Raw genomic sequence first — 10,000 nt, 5'->3', positions numbered from 1 at the left:
AGCAGCAGCAGCAGCAGCAGAATAAGAGAAGTAAAATAAAAAACTTTCACAACTGTGGCCATACCACCCTGAAAGCGCCTGATCTCGGAAGCTAAGCAGGGTTGGGCCTGGTTAGTACCTGGATGGGAGACCGCCTGGGAATACCAGGTGTTGTAGGCTTTTAATTTTTTCTCACAGTCCGGGGAGAGCTTTTTGCCATGTGTTTCTTGCTCATCATCAAAGCTTTAAACCCTTATTTGAACCTTCTCACCTTCTCTGTCCTGTCCCAGGGCTTATAATTCTTTCTGTCTGACGACAAGCAGCAGCAGCAGCAGCAGCAGCAGCAGCAGCAGCAGCAGCAACAGAATAAGAGAAGTAAAATAAAAACTTTCACACCTGCGGCCATACCACCCTGAAAGCGCCCGATCTCGTCTGATCTCGGAAGCTAAGCAGGGTTGGGCCTGGTTAGTACCTGGATGGGAGACCGCCTGGGAATACCAGGTGTTGTAGGCTTTTAATTTTTTCTCACAGTCCGGGGAGAGCTTTTTGCCATGTGTTTCTTGCTCATCATCAAAGCTTTAAACCCTTATTTGAACCTTCTCACCTTCTCTGTCCTGTCCCAGGGCTTATAATTCTTTCTGTCTGACGACAAGCAGCAGCAGCAGCAGCAGCAGCAGCAGCAGCAGCAGCAGCAACAGCAACAGCAACAGAATAAGAGAAGTAAAATAAAAAACTTTCACACCTGCGGCCATACCACCCTGAAAGCGCCCGATCTTGTCTGATCTTGGAAGCTAAGCAGGGTTGGGCCTGGTTAGTACCTGGATGGGAGACCGCCTGGGAATACCAGGTGTTGTAGGCTTTTTCTTGTCTCACAGTCCGGGGAGAGCTTTTTGCCATGTGTTTCTTGCTCATCATCAAAGCTTTAAACCCTTATTTGAACCTTCTCACCTTCTCTGTCCTGTCCCAGGGCTTATAATTCTTTCTGTCTGACGACAAGCAGCAGCAGCAGCAGCAGCAGCAGCAGCAGCAGCAGCAGCAGCAGCAGCAGCAGCAGCAGCAGCAGCAGCAGCAGCAGCAGCAGCAACAGAATAAGAGAAGTAAAATAAAACACTTTCACACCTGCGGCCATACCACCCTGAAAGCGCCCGATCTCGTCTGATCTCGGAAGCTAAGCAGCGTTGGGCCTGGTTAGTACCTGGATGGGAGACCGCCTGGGAATACCAGGTGTTGTAGGCTTTTAATTTTTTCTCACAGTCCGGGGAGAGCTTTTTGCCATGTGTTTCTTGCTCATCATCAAAGCTTTAAACCCTTATTTGAACCTTCTCACCTTCTCTGTCCTGTCCCAGGGCTTATAATTCTTTCTGTCTGACGACAAGCAGCAGCAGCAGCAGCAGCAGCAGCAGCAGCAGCAGCAGCAGCAGCAGCAGCAGCAACAGCAACAGAATAAGAGAAGTAAAATAAAAAACTTTCACACCTGCGGCCATACCACCCTGAAAGCGCCCGATCTCGTCTGATCTCGGAAGCTAAGCAGGGTTGGGCCTGGTTAGTACCTGGTTGGGAGACCGCCTGGGAATACCAGGTGTTGTAGGCTTTTAATTTTTTCTCACAGTCCGGGGAGAGCTTTTTGCCATGTGTTTCTTGCTCATCATCAAAGCTTTAAACCCTTATTTGAACCTTCTCACCTTCTCTGTCCTGTCCCAGGGCTTATAATTCTTTCTGTCTGACGACAAGCAGCAGCAGCAGCAGCAGCAGCAGCAGCAGCAGCAGCAGCAGCAGCAGCAGCAGCAGCAGCAGCAGCAACAGAATAAGAGAAGTAAAATAAAAAACTTTCACACCTGCGGCCATACCACCCTGAAAGCGCCCGATCTCGTCTGATCTCGGAAGCTAAGCAGGGTTGGGCCTGGTTAGTACCTGGATGGGAGACCGCCTGGGAATACCAGGTGTTGTAGGCTTTTAATTTTTTCTCACAGTCCGGGGAGAGCTTTTTGCCATGTGTTTCTTGCTCATCATCAAAGCTTTAAACCCTTATTTGAACCTTCTCACCTTCTCTGTCCTGTCCCAGGGCTTATAATTCTTTTTGTCTGACGACAAGCAGCAGCAGCAGCAGCAGCAGCAGCAGCAGCAGCAGCAGCAGCAACAGCAACAGCAACAGAATAAGAGAAGTAAAATAAAAAACTTTCACACCTGCGGCCATACCACCCTGAAAGCGCCCGATCTTGTCTGATCTCGGAAGCTAAGCAGGGTTGGGCCTGGTTAGTACCTGGATGGGAGACCGCCTGGGAATACCAGGTGTTGTAGGCTTTTTCTTGTCTCACAGTCCGGGGAGAGCTTTTTGCCATGTGTTTCTTGCTCATCATCAAAGCTTTAAACCCTTATTTGAACCTTCTCACCTTCTCTGTCCTGTCCCAGGGCTTATAATTCTTTCTGTCTGACGACAAGCAGCAGCAGCAGCAGCAGCAGCAGCAGCAGCAGCAGCAGCAGCAGCAGCAGCAACAGAATAAGAGAAGTAAAATAAAACACTTTCACACCTGCGGCCATACCACCCTGAAAGCGCCCGATCTCGTCTGATCTCGGAAGCTAAGCAGCGTTGGGCCTGGTTAGTACCTGGATGGGAGACGCCTGGGAATACCAGGTGTTGTAGGCTTTTAATTTTTTCTCACAGTCCGGGGAGAGCTTTTTGCCATGTGTTTCTTGCTCATCATCAAAGCTTTAAACCCTTATTTGAACCTTCTCACCTTCTCTGTCCTGTCCCAGGGCTTATAATTCTTTCTGTCTGACGACAAGCAGCAGCAGCAGCAGCAGCAGCAGCAGCAGCAGCAGCAGCAGCAGCAGCAGCAGCAACAGAATAAGAGAAGTAAAATAAAAAACTTTCACACCTGCGGCCATACCACCCTGAAAGCGCCTGATCTCGTCTGATCTCGGAAGCTAAGCAGGGTTGGGCCTGGTTAGTACCTGGATGGGAGACCGCCTGGGAATACCAGGTGTTGTAGGCTTTTTCTTGTCTCACAGTCCGGGGAGAGCTTTTTGCCATGTGTTTCTTGCTCATCATCAAAGCTTTAAACCCTTATTTGAACCTTCTCACCTTCTCTGTCCTGTCCTAGGGCTTATAATTCTTTCTGTCTGACGACAAGCAGCAGCAGCAGCAGCAGCAGCAGCAGCAGCAGCAGCAGCAGCAGCAGCAACAGCAACAGAATAAGAGAAGTAAAATAAAAAACTTTCACACCTGCGGCCATACCACCCTGAAAGCGCCCGATCTCATCTGATCTCGGAAGCTAAGCAGGGTTGGGCCTGGTTAGTACCTGGATGGGAGACTGCCTGGGAATACCAGGTGTTGTAGGCTTTTTCTTGTCTCACAGTCCGGGGAGAGCTTTTTGCCATGTGTTTCTTGCTCATCATCAAAGCTTTAAACCCTTATTTGAACCTTCTCACCTTCTCTGTCCTGTCCCAGGGCTTATAATTCTTTCTGTCTGACGACAAGCAGCAGCAGCAGCAGCAGCAGCAGCAGCAGCAGCAGCAGCAGCAGCAGCAGCAGCAGCAGCAACAGAATAAGAGAAGTAAAATAAAAAACTTTCACACCTGCGGCCCATACCACCCTGAAAGCGACCGATCTCGTCTGATCTCGGAAGCTAAGCAGGGTTGGGCCTGGTTAGTACCTGAATGGGAGACTGCCTGGGAATACCAGGTGTTGTAGGCTTTTAATTTTTTCTCACAGTCCGGGGAGAGCTTTTTGCCATGTGTTTCTTGCTCATCATCAAAGCTTTAAACCCTTATTTGAACCTTCTCACCTTCTCTGTCCTGTCCCAGGGCTTATAATTCTTTCTGTCTGACGACAAGCAGCAGCAGCAGCAACAGAATAAGAGAAGTAAAATAAAAAACTTTCACACCTGTGGCCATACCACCCTGAAAGCGCCCGATCTCGTCTGATCTCGGAAGCTAAGCAGGGTTGGGCCTGGTTAGTACCTGGATGGGAGACCGCCTGGGAATACCAGGTGTTGTAGGCTTTTAATTTTTTCTCACAGTCCGGGGAGAGCTTTTTGCCATGTGTTTCTTGCTCATCATCAAAGCTTTAAACCCTTATTTGAACCTTCTCACCTTCTCTGTCCTGTCCCAGGGCTTATAATTCTTTCTGTCTGACGACAAGCAGCAGCAGCAGCAGCAGCAGCAGCAGCAGCAGCAACAGAATAAGAGAAGTAAAATAAAAAACTTTCACACCTGCGGCCATACCACCCTGAAAGCGCCCGATCTCGTCTGATCTCGGAAGCTAAGCAGGGTTGGGCCTGGTTAGTACCTGGATGGGAGACCGCCTGGGAATACCAGGTGTTGCAGGCTTTTAATTTTTTCTCACAGTCCGGGGAGAGCTTTTTGCCATGTGTTTCTTGCTCATCATCAAAGCTTTAAACCCTTATTTGAACCTTCTCACCTTCTCTGTCCTGTCCCAGGGCTTATAATTCTTTTTGTCTGACGACAAGCAGCAGCAGCAGCAGCAGCAGCAGCAGCAGCAGCAGCAGCAGCAGCAGCAGCAGCAGCAGCAGCAGCAGCAGCAGCAGCAGCAGCAACAGAATAAGAGAAGTAAAATAAAAAGCTTTCACACCTGCGGCCATACCACCCTGAAAGCGCCCGATCTCGTCTGATCTCGGAAGCTAAGCAGGGTTGGGCCTGGTTAGTACCTGGATGGGAGACCGCCTTGGAATACCAGGTGTTGTAGGCTTTTAATTTTTTCTCACAGTCCGGGGAGAGCTTTTTGCCATGTGTTTCTTGCTCATCATCAAAGCTTTAAACCCTTATTTGAACCTTCTCACCTTCTCTGTCCTGTCCCAGGGCTTATAATTCTTTCTGTCTGACGACAAGCAGCAGCAGCAGCAGCAGCAGCAGCAGCAGCAGCAGCAGCAGCAGCAGCAGCAGCAGCAGCAGCAGCAGCAGCAGCAGCAGCAGCAGCAGCAGCAGCAACAGAATAAGAGAAGTAAAATAAAAACTTTCACACCTGCGGCCATACCACCCTGAAAGCGCCCGATCTCGTCTGATCTCGGAAGCTAAGCAGGGTTGGGCCTGGTTAGTACCTGGATGGGTGACCGCCTGGGAATACCAGGTGTTGTAGGCTTTTAATTTTTTCTCACAGTCCGGGGAGAGCTTTTTGCCATGTGTTTCTTGCTCATCATCAAAGCTTTAAACCCTTATTTGAACCTTCTCACCTTCTCTGTCCTGTCCCAGGGCTTATAATTCTTTCTGTCTGACGACAAGCAGCAGCAGCAGCAGCAGCAGCAGCAGCAGCAGCAGCAGCAGCAGCAGCAGCAGCAGCAGCAGCAGCAGCAACAGAATAAGAGAAGTAAAATAAAAAACTTTCACACCTGTGGCCATACCACCCTGAAAGCGCCCGATCTTGTCTGATCTCGGAAGCTAAGCAGGGTTGGGCCTGGTTAGTACCTGGATGGGAGACCGCCTGGGAATACCAGGTGTTGTAGGCATTTTCTTGTCTCACAGTCCGGGGAGAGCTTTTTGCCATGTGTTTCTTGCTCATCATCAAAGCTTTAAACCCTTATTTGAACCTTCTCACCTTCTCTGTCCTGTCCCAGGGCTTATAATTCTTTCTGTCTGACGACAAGCAGCAGCAGCAGCAGCAGCAGCAGCAGCAGCAGCAGCAGCAGCAGCAGCAGCAGCAGCAGCAGCAGAATAAGAGAAGTAAAATAAAAAACTTTCACACCTGCGGCCATACCACCCTGAAAGCGCCCGATCTCGTCTGATCTCGGAAGCTAAGCAGGGTTGGGCCTGGTTAGTACCTGGATGGGAGACTGCCTGGGAATACCAGGTGTTGTAGGCTTTTTCTTGTCTCACAGTCCGGGGAGAGCTTTTTGCCATGTGTTTCTTGCTCATCATCAAAGCTTTAAACCCTTATTTGAACCTTCTCACCTTCTCTGTCCTGTCCCAGGGCTTATAATTCTTTCTGTCTGACGACAAGCAGCAGCAGCAGCAGCAGCAGCAGCAGCAGCAGCAGCAGCAGCAGCAGCAGCAGCAGCAGCAGCAGCAGCAGCAGCAGCAGCAACAGAATAAGAGAAGTAAAATAAAAAACTTTCACACCTGCGGCCATACCACCCTGAAAGCGACCGATCTCGTCTGATCTCGGAAGCTAAGCAGGGTTGGGCCTGGTTAGTTCCTGGATGGGAGACACCCTGGGAATACCAGGTGTTGCAGGCTTTTAATTTTTTCTCACAGTCCGGGGAGAGCTTTTTGCCATGTGTTTCTTGCTCATCATCAAAGCTTTAAACCCTTATTTGAACCTTCTCACCTTCTCTGTCCTGTCCCAGGGCTTATAATTCTTTTTGTCTGACGACAAGCAGCAGCAGCAGCAGCAGCAGCAGCAGCAGCAGCAACAGAATAAGAGAAGTAAAATAAAAAACTTTCACACCTGCGGCCATACCACCCTGAAAGCGCCTGATCTCGTCTGATCTCGGAAGCTAAGCAGGGTTGGGCCTGGTTAGTACCTGGATGGGAGACCGCCTGGGAATACCAGGTGTTGTAGGCTATTTCTTGTCTCACAGTCCGGGGAGAGCTTTTTGCCATGTGTTTCTTGCTCATCATCAAAGCTTTAAACCCTTATTTGAACCTTCTCACCTTCTCTGTCCTGTCCCAGGGCTTATAATTCTTTCTGTCTGACGACAAGCAGCAGCTGCAGCAGAAGCAGCAGCTGCAGCAGCAGCAGCAGCAGCAGAATAAGAGAAGTAAAATAAAAAACTTTCACACCTGCGGCCATACCACCCTGAAAGCGACCGATCTCGTCTGATCTCGGAAGCTAAGCAGGGTTGGGCCTGGTTAGTACCTGGATAGGAGACTGCCTGGGAATACCAGGTGTTGTAGGCTTTTAATTTTTTCTCACAGTCCAGGGAGAGCTTTTTGCCATGTGTTTCTTGCTCATCATCAAAGCTTTAAACCCTTATTTGAACCTTCTCACCTTCTCTGTCCTGTCCCAGGGCTTATAATTCTTTCTGTCTGACGACAAGCAGCAGCAGCAGCAACAGAATAAGAGAAGTAAAATAAAAAACTTTCACACCTGTGGCCATACCACCCTGAAAGCGCCCGATCTCGTCTGATCTCGGAAGCTAAGCAGGGTTGGGCCTGGTTAGTACCTGGATGGGAGACCGCCTGGGAATACCAGGTGTTGTAGGCTTTTTCTTTTCTCACAGTCCGGGGAGAGCTTTTTGCCATGTGTTTCTTGCTCATCATCAAAGCTTTAAACCCTTATTTGAACCTTCTCACCTTCTCTGTCCTGTCCCAGGGCTTATAATTCTTTCTGTCTGACGACAAGCAGCAGCAGCAGCAGCAGCAGCAGCAGCAGCAGCAGCAGCAGCAGCAGCAGCAGCAGCAGCAGCAACAGAATAAGAGAAGTAAAATAAAAAATTTTCACACCTGCGGCCATACCACCCTGAAAGCGCCCGATCTCGTCTGATCTCGGAAGCTAAGCAGTGTTGGGCCTGGTTAGTACCTGGATGGGAGACCGCCTGGGAGTACCAGGTGTTGTAGGCTTTTAATTTTTTCTCACAGTCCGGGGAGGGCTTTTTGCCATGTGTTTCTTGCTCATCATCAAAGCTTTAAACCCTTATTTGAACCTTCTCACCTTCTCTGTCCTGTCCCAGGGCTTATAATTCTTTCTGTCTGACGACAAGCAGCAGCAGCAGCAACAGAATAAGAGAAGTAAAATAAAACACTTTCACACCTGTGGCCATACCACCCTGAAAGCGCCCGATCTCGTCTGATCTCGGAAGCTAAGCAGGGTTGGGCCTGGTTAGTACCTGGATGGGAGACCGCCTGGGAATACCAGGTGTTGTAGGCTTTTAATTTTTTCTCACAGTCCGGGGAGAGCTTTTTGCCATGTGTTTCTTGCTCATCAAAGCTTTAAACCCTTATTTGAACCTTCTCACCTTCTCTGTCCTGTCCCAGGGCTTATAATTCTTTCTGTCTGACGACAAGCAGCAGCAGCAGCAGCAGCAGCAGCAGCAGCAGCAGCAGCAACAGAATAAGAGAAGTAAAATAAAAACTTTCACACCTGCCTCCATACCACCCTGAAAGCGCCCGATCTTGTCTGATCTCGGAAGCTAAGCAGGGTTGGGCCTGGTTAGTACCTGGATGGGAGACCGCCTGGAAATACCAGGTGTTGTAGGCTTTTAATTTTTTCTCACAGTCCGGGGAGAGCTTTTTGCCATGTGTTTCTTGCTCATCATCAAAGCTTTAAACCCTTATTTGAACCTTCTCACCTTCTCTGTCCTGTCCCAGGGCTTATAATTCTTTCTGTCTGACGACAAGCAGCAGCAGCAGCAGCAGCAGCAGCAGCAGCAGCAGCAGCAGCAGCAACAGCAACAGAATAAGAGAAGTAAAATAAAAAACTTTCACACCTGCGGCCATACCACCCTGAAAGCGCCCGATCTCGTCTGATCTCGGAAGCTAAGCAGGGTTGGGCCTGGTTAGTACCTGGATGGGAGACCGCCTGGGAATACCAGGTGTTGTAGGCTTTTTCTTGTCTCACAGTCCGGGGAGAGCTTTTTGCCATGTGTTTCTTGCTCATCATCAAAGCTTTAAACCCTTATTTGAACCTTCTCACCTTCTCTGTCCTGTCCCAGGGCTTATAATTCTTTCTGTCTGACGACAAGCAGCAGCAGCAGCAGCAGCAGCAGCAGCAGCAGCAGCAGCAGCAGCAGCAGCAGCAGCAGCAGCAGCAGCAGCAACAGAATAAGAGAAGTAAAATAAAAAGCTTTCACACCTGCGGCCATACCACCCTGAAAGCGCCCGATCTCGTCTGATCTCGGAAGCTAAGCAGGGTTGGGCCTGGTTAGTACCTGGATGGGAGACCGCCTGGGAATACCAGGTGTTGTAGGCTTTTTCTTGTCTCACAGTCCGGGGAGAGCTTTTTGCCATGTGTTTCTTGCTCATCATCAAAGCTTTAAACCCTTATTTGAACCTTCTCACCTTCTCTGTCCTGTCCCAGGGCTTATAATTCTTTCTGTCTGACGACAAGCAGCAGCAGCAGCAGCAGCAGCAGCAGCAGCAGCAGCAGCAGCAGCAGCAGCAGCAGCAGCAGCAGCAACAGAATAAGAGAAGTAAAATAAAAAACTTTCACACCTGCGGCCATACCACCCTGAAAGCGCGCGATCTCGTCTGATCTCGGAAGCTAAGCAGGGTTGGGCCTGGTTAGTACCTGGATGGGAGACTGCCTGGGAATACCAGGTGTTGCAGGCTTTTAATTTTTTCTCACAGTCCGGGGAGAGCTTTTTGCCATGTGTTTCTTGCTCATCATCAAAGCTTTAAACCCTTATTTGAACCTTCTCACCTTCTCTGTCCTGTCCCAGGGCTTATAATTCTTTTTGTCTGACGACAAGCAGCAGCAGCAGCAGCAGCAGCAGCAGCAGCAGCAGCAGCAGCAGCAGCAGCAACAGAATAAGAGAAGTAAAATAAAAAACTTTCACACCTGCGGCCATACCACCCTGAAAGCGCCTGATCTCGTCTGATCTCGGAAGCTAAGCCCGGTTGGGCCTGGTTAGTACCTGGATGGGAGACCCCCTGGGAATACCAGGTGTTGTAGGCTTTTTCTTGTCTCACAGTCCGGGGAGAGCTTTTTGCCATGTGTTTCTTGCTCATCATCAAAGCTTTAAACCCTTATTTGAACCTTCTCACCTTCTCTGTCCTGTCCCAGGCCTTATAATTCTTTCTGTCTGACGACAAGCAGCAGCAGCAGCAGCAGCAGCAGCAGCAGCAGCAGCAGCAGCAGCAGCAGCAGCAGCAGCAGCAGCAACAGAATAAGAGAAGTAAAATAAAAAACTTTCACACCTGCAGCCATACCACCCTGAAAGCGACCGATCTCGTCTGATCTCGGAAGCTAAGCAGGGTTGGGCCTGGTTAGTACCTGGATAGGAGACTGCCTGGGAATACCAGGTGTTGTAGGCTTTTAATTTTTTCTCACAGTCCAGGGAGAGCTTTTTGCCATGTGTTTCTTGCTCATCATCAAAGCTTTAAACCCTTATTTGAACCTTCTCACCTT

General features: G+C 49.5%; 28 non-coding genes and 1 pseudogene across 28 annotated transcripts; all 29 read left to right on the top strand.

Moving 5' to 3' along the window:
• Positions 1 to 50: 50 nt before the first annotated feature.
• Positions 51 to 159, top strand: LOC128480489 (uncharacterized; annotated as a pseudogene).
• A 214-nt stretch (positions 160 to 373) lies between these two features.
• On the top strand, positions 374 to 492 carry LOC128478447 (5S ribosomal RNA). Its single transcript, XR_008349365.1, has one exon. It is a non-coding gene; the product is annotated as a 5S ribosomal RNA (ribosomal RNA).
• A 227-nt stretch (positions 493 to 719) lies between these two features.
• On the top strand, positions 720 to 838 carry LOC128478869 (5S ribosomal RNA). The gene has a single exon (XR_008349768.1). It is a non-coding gene; the product is annotated as a 5S ribosomal RNA (ribosomal RNA).
• A 258-nt stretch (positions 839 to 1,096) lies between these two features.
• On the top strand, positions 1,097 to 1,215 carry LOC128478146 (5S ribosomal RNA). Its single transcript, XR_008349081.1, has one exon. It is a non-coding gene; the product is annotated as a 5S ribosomal RNA (ribosomal RNA).
• A 236-nt stretch (positions 1,216 to 1,451) lies between these two features.
• On the top strand, positions 1,452 to 1,570 carry LOC128476946 (5S ribosomal RNA). The gene has a single exon (XR_008347936.1). It is a non-coding gene; the product is annotated as a 5S ribosomal RNA (ribosomal RNA).
• Positions 1,571 to 1,812: 242 nt separating this feature from the next.
• LOC128478436 (5S ribosomal RNA) lies at positions 1,813 to 1,931 on the top strand. Its single transcript, XR_008349354.1, has one exon. It is a non-coding gene; the product is annotated as a 5S ribosomal RNA (ribosomal RNA).
• A 230-nt stretch (positions 1,932 to 2,161) lies between these two features.
• Positions 2,162 to 2,280, top strand: LOC128477886 (5S ribosomal RNA). Its single transcript, XR_008348835.1, has one exon. It is a non-coding gene; the product is annotated as a 5S ribosomal RNA (ribosomal RNA).
• Positions 2,281 to 2,505: 225 nt separating this feature from the next.
• On the top strand, positions 2,506 to 2,623 carry LOC128479486 (5S ribosomal RNA). The gene has a single exon (XR_008350358.1). It is a non-coding gene; the product is annotated as a 5S ribosomal RNA (ribosomal RNA).
• Positions 2,624 to 2,853: 230 nt separating this feature from the next.
• LOC128477219 (5S ribosomal RNA) lies at positions 2,854 to 2,972 on the top strand. The gene has a single exon (XR_008348201.1). It is a non-coding gene; the product is annotated as a 5S ribosomal RNA (ribosomal RNA).
• A 228-nt stretch (positions 2,973 to 3,200) lies between these two features.
• Positions 3,201 to 3,319, top strand: LOC128477055 (5S ribosomal RNA). The gene has a single exon (XR_008348043.1). It is a non-coding gene; the product is annotated as a 5S ribosomal RNA (ribosomal RNA).
• Positions 3,320 to 3,553: 234 nt separating this feature from the next.
• Positions 3,554 to 3,673, top strand: LOC128479515 (5S ribosomal RNA). Its single transcript, XR_008350385.1, has one exon. It is a non-coding gene; the product is annotated as a 5S ribosomal RNA (ribosomal RNA).
• Positions 3,674 to 3,861: 188 nt separating this feature from the next.
• On the top strand, positions 3,862 to 3,980 carry LOC128476904 (5S ribosomal RNA). Its single transcript, XR_008347896.1, has one exon. It is a non-coding gene; the product is annotated as a 5S ribosomal RNA (ribosomal RNA).
• A 209-nt stretch (positions 3,981 to 4,189) lies between these two features.
• On the top strand, positions 4,190 to 4,308 carry LOC128476196 (5S ribosomal RNA). The gene has a single exon (XR_008347216.1). It is a non-coding gene; the product is annotated as a 5S ribosomal RNA (ribosomal RNA).
• A 260-nt stretch (positions 4,309 to 4,568) lies between these two features.
• On the top strand, positions 4,569 to 4,687 carry LOC128477358 (5S ribosomal RNA). The gene has a single exon (XR_008348335.1). It is a non-coding gene; the product is annotated as a 5S ribosomal RNA (ribosomal RNA).
• Positions 4,688 to 4,958: 271 nt separating this feature from the next.
• Positions 4,959 to 5,077, top strand: LOC128476645 (5S ribosomal RNA). Its single transcript, XR_008347648.1, has one exon. It is a non-coding gene; the product is annotated as a 5S ribosomal RNA (ribosomal RNA).
• A 245-nt stretch (positions 5,078 to 5,322) lies between these two features.
• Positions 5,323 to 5,441, top strand: LOC128478663 (5S ribosomal RNA). The gene has a single exon (XR_008349571.1). It is a non-coding gene; the product is annotated as a 5S ribosomal RNA (ribosomal RNA).
• Positions 5,442 to 5,675: 234 nt separating this feature from the next.
• LOC128477413 (5S ribosomal RNA) lies at positions 5,676 to 5,794 on the top strand. Its single transcript, XR_008348386.1, has one exon. It is a non-coding gene; the product is annotated as a 5S ribosomal RNA (ribosomal RNA).
• A 255-nt stretch (positions 5,795 to 6,049) lies between these two features.
• LOC128479435 (5S ribosomal RNA) lies at positions 6,050 to 6,168 on the top strand. Its single transcript, XR_008350314.1, has one exon. It is a non-coding gene; the product is annotated as a 5S ribosomal RNA (ribosomal RNA).
• Positions 6,169 to 6,377: 209 nt separating this feature from the next.
• LOC128477218 (5S ribosomal RNA) lies at positions 6,378 to 6,496 on the top strand. Its single transcript, XR_008348200.1, has one exon. It is a non-coding gene; the product is annotated as a 5S ribosomal RNA (ribosomal RNA).
• Positions 6,497 to 6,712: 216 nt separating this feature from the next.
• Positions 6,713 to 6,831, top strand: LOC128478539 (5S ribosomal RNA). The gene has a single exon (XR_008349452.1). It is a non-coding gene; the product is annotated as a 5S ribosomal RNA (ribosomal RNA).
• Positions 6,832 to 7,019: 188 nt separating this feature from the next.
• Positions 7,020 to 7,138, top strand: LOC128476903 (5S ribosomal RNA). Its single transcript, XR_008347895.1, has one exon. It is a non-coding gene; the product is annotated as a 5S ribosomal RNA (ribosomal RNA).
• A 237-nt stretch (positions 7,139 to 7,375) lies between these two features.
• LOC128478473 (5S ribosomal RNA) lies at positions 7,376 to 7,494 on the top strand. Its single transcript, XR_008349390.1, has one exon. It is a non-coding gene; the product is annotated as a 5S ribosomal RNA (ribosomal RNA).
• A 188-nt stretch (positions 7,495 to 7,682) lies between these two features.
• LOC128476902 (5S ribosomal RNA) lies at positions 7,683 to 7,801 on the top strand. Its single transcript, XR_008347894.1, has one exon. It is a non-coding gene; the product is annotated as a 5S ribosomal RNA (ribosomal RNA).
• A 211-nt stretch (positions 7,802 to 8,012) lies between these two features.
• LOC128479500 (5S ribosomal RNA) lies at positions 8,013 to 8,131 on the top strand. The gene has a single exon (XR_008350372.1). It is a non-coding gene; the product is annotated as a 5S ribosomal RNA (ribosomal RNA).
• Positions 8,132 to 8,358: 227 nt separating this feature from the next.
• On the top strand, positions 8,359 to 8,477 carry LOC128478423 (5S ribosomal RNA). The gene has a single exon (XR_008349342.1). It is a non-coding gene; the product is annotated as a 5S ribosomal RNA (ribosomal RNA).
• Positions 8,478 to 8,723: 246 nt separating this feature from the next.
• LOC128478411 (5S ribosomal RNA) lies at positions 8,724 to 8,842 on the top strand. Its single transcript, XR_008349331.1, has one exon. It is a non-coding gene; the product is annotated as a 5S ribosomal RNA (ribosomal RNA).
• Positions 8,843 to 9,082: 240 nt separating this feature from the next.
• Positions 9,083 to 9,201, top strand: LOC128477689 (5S ribosomal RNA). The gene has a single exon (XR_008348650.1). It is a non-coding gene; the product is annotated as a 5S ribosomal RNA (ribosomal RNA).
• Positions 9,202 to 9,428: 227 nt separating this feature from the next.
• Positions 9,429 to 9,547, top strand: LOC128479256 (5S ribosomal RNA). Its single transcript, XR_008350139.1, has one exon. It is a non-coding gene; the product is annotated as a 5S ribosomal RNA (ribosomal RNA).
• Positions 9,548 to 9,787: 240 nt separating this feature from the next.
• On the top strand, positions 9,788 to 9,906 carry LOC128478696 (5S ribosomal RNA). The gene has a single exon (XR_008349603.1). It is a non-coding gene; the product is annotated as a 5S ribosomal RNA (ribosomal RNA).
• Positions 9,907 to 10,000: the final 94 nt, after the last annotated feature.

Source organism: Spea bombifrons, chromosome 2 (genome assembly GCF_027358695.1).
Source record: "Spea bombifrons isolate aSpeBom1 chromosome 2, aSpeBom1.2.pri, whole genome shotgun sequence".
NCBI lineage: Eukaryota > Metazoa > Chordata > Amphibia > Anura > Pelobatidae > Spea > Spea bombifrons.
The sequence above is the reverse complement of the archived record's forward strand: the minus strand, read 5'-3'. Positions and strand labels throughout refer to the sequence as shown.